Raw genomic sequence first — 6006 nt, 5'->3', positions numbered from 1 at the left:
GTTTCTCCCACCTTCTGCCTAGTCTCCCTACTTTCTTTCTTAACCTCCACACTTCCCTTCCCACCCAAATCCCAACTCATTCTTTTCACTGCAGCTAGAATGTCATCTAAAAATCCTGAATCTGAGCAGTTCATTCCTCCACTTAAAATACTTCTATTATCTCCACTGTACACAAAATAACATGTAGACCCTGTAACATGACCACAAGACCTTGGCGGTCCTGCCCTGTCACCCCTCTAATGCCATCTTTCCTCATGCTCCTTTTCATTAGGTGATTGGGACCTTCTCTTCTCCTGGTTTCTCAAAATAGATCACTTTTCCCAGGCTCACTTGGAATGCAATTTGTTTTTGTTATTTTCCTGACCAGCTCTTGGTATAGGTCAAAGCTTAAATAAAGGACATTTCTCCCCAAGAAGGCTGCTTTGACCAATCCTCTAATCTAAGTTTTGTTCCCTGTGTTATTCCTTCTCATAACCTTTAGTCCTTTATTTCATGGCATTTACTACAATTTGTAATTACACATATAATTTTTGTATTTAAGGTTTGAAACATCATGAAAATATGGAGCATGTATGTTTGGTTATCACTGTGTACTTAAGCCTAACAGCCCCAGACACCTAAGGTGTTCAATATGTATATCCACAATGCATGAAATGGGGGGATTTCAACTACTTCTCTGTGTGCTAGACTACAATATAGATTAAATATAATCTATATTCAATAATGTATATAATCAATAATCTCTACCACCAAATTTTAGTATTCATATATAAAAAAGGGAAGGGTAACATCCTTCAAGCATAGAAGAAAAATTTTGCATTGGTGATAGCTTATATGGTGAAGCTGACACTTTGACCTACAAAAGGCCCCACCCTTGAGATACAGTACATATGCATGTAGTGGGAAATATGAGGAAATCAAAACAAGGATACAGTGTTTATTGAGTGTAATGTGTCAGGCTGTCTTCCACATGTCTTACAGGCATTACCTATGATCTCACACTATCCTGAACTTAGGTATTATACTCCCCATTTACAAATTGGAAAAGTAAACTCTGAGACATTATTTGCCCATAATCTCAGATCTGGTTGGCAGAAGAAATTGGTAGGGCAAGGTCTTTTTAAAAATCCACAATTATGCCCAGTGTAATCTCTATGAAATTAGAAAAATAGTGTGGAATTTCCACCTCTGTAGATATTTCCCCCTTTGTTTCAAATGGCATTTGCCAATTCTCATCTTATTTTTCTCAAGAACCATAAATGCATTTTGAATAATAAAAAATACCATTCAGGAATAAACATTTTCTGAACCCAAAGTTTTGGCTGGAGAAACTTTAGGATATTTTTAAAAATCTAATTAAGATAAGTTTATAAATAGTATGTATCTGACCCAAATGATAAAAAATAGCCTTTGACCCACATACTTGGGAAAAGCATGTGGCTCCCTGGTATGTGCCAGCGAGTCTGTGGGCTGGGTGAGCAAACATTTAAGCATGAGTAAGAGCAATAATGGTTCCTTTGGAGCTCCTAAATGCATTAGCATGTGCTAAAACCATAAATATTCAAGGAGATGCAGCGCTGGAAAAGACAGAAACCCAAGGTGACCTGGCACGAAGCAGGAGATGGACCGAGAACTTCGAAACTTCTTCAGACTAGGACACTCTGAGAATCCTGGAAAGGAGATAGTCTACAAAAAAAAAACCCAGGAGACCTGCCAGGTAATACTGACTTGAGGAATACAATTAAATTCCTTTCTTTACAAGTCTTAAACCAAAGTTGTAAATACCATAGACTATTTTACAGAGAAATGCTACATTCTTGTTAGATGGAAAGTTCTTCCTATAAGAATTAGGAGAAAGAGAACTACTATATGCAGTTTTATATATTTTGTTTATTCCCTATAACTCTCTGAAGGTGGAATTATTTCTCACTTGCAAATGAGGAAGCTGTGGTCTAGACAGTTTAATTAATTAACCCATAACCACACAACTTGTAACAGGACTGGGATTTGAACATAAATTTCTTGACTTCAGATAGATACCTTTTCTCTGGTAGTCAACTGTTGAGCATGGCTAGAGGAAGATTGGTGGATTTATCATCTAATGGGGAAAACTACAGAATCACAAGATTCTGCAGTTAAAAGGTATATAATTTCAGCATTGTGTCATATTTACCTTTACATCCCTTACAGTGCTGAATGCCTCTGTACTCAATGTGTTGGTAGGATGATGGATGGATGGATGGATGGATGGATGGATTCCCTTATTCCTGGGCTATTCTGATCCCTGTCTTTTCCATATTGAGAGACTATTTCCCAGAGGACAGCAGGCAGTACCAATAGTATAATATTGTGTCTCTTCCTCTGGGCAAAAGCACAGAGGTAAAAGAGAAAACAATTTGTCACTAATTTTTTAAACCACTTTTCTGGTAAGTTAAATACTTGTGTAGATTATCATAGTGGTTTCCATCCTGTGAAGAAAAGGAGCATCTCTCCATTTAATTTGAGGAGGTGAACTATACCTTTTTTGCAGCTGCTATGGTCCAGTGAATATAGAGAGTACTGCACCTCTTTATGTTAGGGTGTTCCACTTCCCTTTCTGGTCTCCTTTTTGCAAAGTAGTACACCTACCATTAGTCCAAAAGAGCTAGTTTTCCTCTCTCTAACTCAATGCCACAGATTTAATTCTTGCTAAAGTCAGTTTCAAGGTGCCCAACCAATTTTTAAGGTATCTAAAGCAGGCTTCACGTCACCGTTGAGGCTAAAGAACACTTCAATGAGATTCAGGCAGTATCATTTTTTCCTAGTCCTAGCATTGTGTAACACAGAGTGGGTACAAACAATGGGGAGAGGAAAGTAACTGAGTCCATGATTAAAAGAGCCCCATCTTCATCCTGGTCTTGGCTCCCTTGTGGTAAGTGGGGAAGGCATTCTTGTGAACTCTTGTGAACAGGCTGACATCATTAGGCTTGTGCAAACATGTGTCCCACTCTCTCTCTCTCTCTCTCTCTCTTTCAATTTCTCTCTCTGACTTCCACATCTCATTGCCATCCTTATTTCTCCCAGAAGACTTTGTTTCCTTGTTTGATATTTATGTTTGTTTTCTGTAGACTATTCTCCCTTGGCCAAGGAGAGTCTTATTTTACAATCTTTTCCAGGAGGGAGTTTTAAATTCTGTTCAGGAAGTGCTTGAGAATGGTAATAAATCTCATCTCCCAGTCTTTTTTTTTTCTTAAAAGTTTCCAAATATCAATTTGGGATTGTGTAATCAGTCACTCTTGTTAGTTACTAAGTAGAAACTGATATTCACAAGCAGTGTCATAAATTCATCAAATGGCAAAGCCTGTGGTCAGGAGACATGAAAACTAATCATACCACTCTAAATAGCTCCAGCATCCCAGCTACTGTCTCCTGCTGGCTTCTGAGCAGGAGAAGCATGTGGCCATAGCTAAAGTTGGCAAGAGGGTGGGGGTGGTCAAGGCCTTTTCACCATCACATTCAGGGAAGGAACATGGTGACAAGAGGCAATTCCTTGCCTTAAGGAATATGGGAGAATGTGTGATTTTGAAGAATGTGGGAGACATTCTTTGAAAACCTAAGTCATTTGTCCAATTCTAGGTGAAGATGGAGAATGGAATGTCTTGTGGAAAACTGAGAGGAATTCACTTTAGAAAATGGGGAAATTATTTAAAGTAGAAAATTACAATACAATTGTGTGTGTGGGCATATTCAAGGGGGGGCAGGGAGAGAGAGAGAGAGAGAGAGAGAGAGAGAGAGACTCTAAATTCTCATTAACAACAAATACTCTTCAGAGCACCAAATATGACCTAACTTTAAAGTCAGAAGGAAGCTATTTCCCAATTTGTTCCAAATAGCCAATTATCAGATAGAGCTTTTCTCTAGGTCACCACCTCAGTGGAACAACTGCTACAGATGTGACCCGCCTGTTGGGCCCCATCATGGGTGCACAGTCACTCCCAAAAGATAGATTTAAGTCCTAACCCCTGTACCTAGAAATGTGACCATATTTGGAAATAGGAATTTTGCAGACATAATTAAGGATTCTGAACTGAGGTCATCCTGGATTGAGGGCGGGCCCCAAATCCAGTGACTGGTGTCCTTATAAGAGAAAGGAAAATGTTATTTAACACACAGACATGGGTAAGAAGAACTGTGAAGATGGAAACCAACACTGGAGTTAGGCCAGAAGCCAAAGAATGCTGAGGGTTGCCGGGAGCCACCAGAACCTGGAGGAGAGGTGCGGAACAGATACTTCCTCAGAGCCTTCAGAAAGAATGGCCCCTGCTGACACTTTTGGGGGTCTGGCCTCTAGAACTGTAAGAGAATAAATGTCTATTGTCTTAAGCCACCCAGTTTGTGTTCATTGGTGGCAGCAGCCCCAGGAAACTAACGCAGGCCCCAAACCTCAGGTCTGAGCATAGAACAGAATAAGAAATGATGTACGGAAAATACTATGTTGAGCTACTGCAGGAACCTGTTTTACCAGGATTTATATGATACTTAACTATGAATAATTTCTATATTAGACAGAAGGATAGGTCTAAATTCTAGCAATCTGGTCTGAAATCTCTATGACATTAAAGCAAGAGGCCAGAGGATGAATTCGGAATCCCTGAGTAGGTCCATTAGGGTTTTATTTGCAGGAAAGCCCTATAAGGCTCATGCAGACAGTGGTTGGATCCGTGGCACTGGTAGTCATCCTGCAGGGTGAATGCTTCAAGTGGGTGGAGACTGGGGGTCACTCCTTCACTTCCAGGACTATATCCAGGCTGGGGAAAGTATTTACACTAGAAGAGGAGGAGGGAGAAAGGGAGACCAGGCTTAGGCTGGAAAGGGGGACAATGTGGGAATGTAGCCCAGGTTTGTACCTTCTACTTTATTTTCTGGCCCTTATCCTTGTGTCAGGTAAAGAGGGGGCAGAAGTAGACTGAATACAAGTCAAATGATTGGTTCGGAACCAGTGCAAGTGAGGCTATGAGTGTAAGGTTCCGTTGGGGACTGATGGGCAGTGGGAGAGGGTGATTACCTCTTATGGCTTGATGGCTATCAGAACAGAGAAAGAAGTAGCCACCCACCAATGATGGCAGGGGTGGCCATTTTGAACATTAGTTCAGCAACAGAGGCATCCACGTCTAGAAGAAATATCACAACAGTGACCAGGAAAAAGCAGGGGCAAGAACAATGGTGTAAGTCACTTCAGAAAACTCTATGGAACCCTCAACTAAAAGAGACATTAGCTGCTTTTAGCTAATGAAAGCTGGAGCAAAAGGCCTCTCACCTCATACCCATTAGGATGTCTACTATAAACATACACAGACAGACACACAAAACAAAAAAGCAACCCCAAAAAACAAAGTAACAAGTGTTGGTGAGGATGTGGAGAAATTGGAACTCTTGTACAGCATTGGTGACATGTAAAATGATTCAGCCACCATGGAAAACAGTATAGCACTTCCTCAAAAAATTAAGAATAGAATTACCATATAATCCAGCAACTGTACTTTTGGGTCTACACCCCAAGCGATGGAAAGCAGGGTTTCGAAGAGATATTTGTACACCTATGTTTATAGCAGCATTATTCACGATGACTGAAAGGCAGAAGCAACGCAAGTGTCCATTGCAAGATGTGAATGTATAAACAAATGTGATATATACATACCATGGAATATTATTAAGCCACGAAAAGGAAGGGAATTCTCACATATATTATAATGTGCATCAACCTTGAGGGCATTCTGCTAAGTGAAGCAAGCTAGTCACAAAAAGATAAATATTTTATAGTTCTAGTCATTTGAGGTACATAGAATGGTCAAGTTCATAGAGACAGAAAGCAGAATGGTGCTTGCGAGGACCTGGGAAGAGTACAGAATGAGGAATTATAATTGAATGGGTACAGAGTCAGTTTTACAAGATGGAAAGAGTTCTGGGGATGGATGGTGATGACAGGTGCACAACAATGTAAATATACTTAATACCACTGAACTGCAT

General features: G+C 40.1%; 1 long non-coding RNA gene across 1 annotated transcript; it reads left to right on the top strand.

Moving 5' to 3' along the window:
* Nucleotides 1–1485: 1485 nt before the first annotated feature.
* LOC109268083 (uncharacterized) lies at nt 1486–4366 on the top strand. Its single transcript, XR_002080458.1, has 2 exons — nt 1486–1717; nt 4153–4366. It is a non-coding gene; the product is annotated as an uncharacterized LOC109268083 (long non-coding RNA).
* The last annotated feature ends 1640 nt before the right edge of the window (nt 4367–6006 follow it).

Source organism: Panthera pardus, unplaced genomic scaffold (assembly GCF_024362965.1).
Source record: "Panthera pardus isolate Hobbes unplaced genomic scaffold, ASM2436296v1 HiC_scaffold_8, whole genome shotgun sequence".
NCBI classification, from domain to species: domain Eukaryota; kingdom Metazoa; phylum Chordata; class Mammalia; order Carnivora; family Felidae; genus Panthera; species Panthera pardus.
Note: the sequence above shows the minus strand (reverse complement) of the source record. Positions and strands in the feature narration are given on the sequence as shown.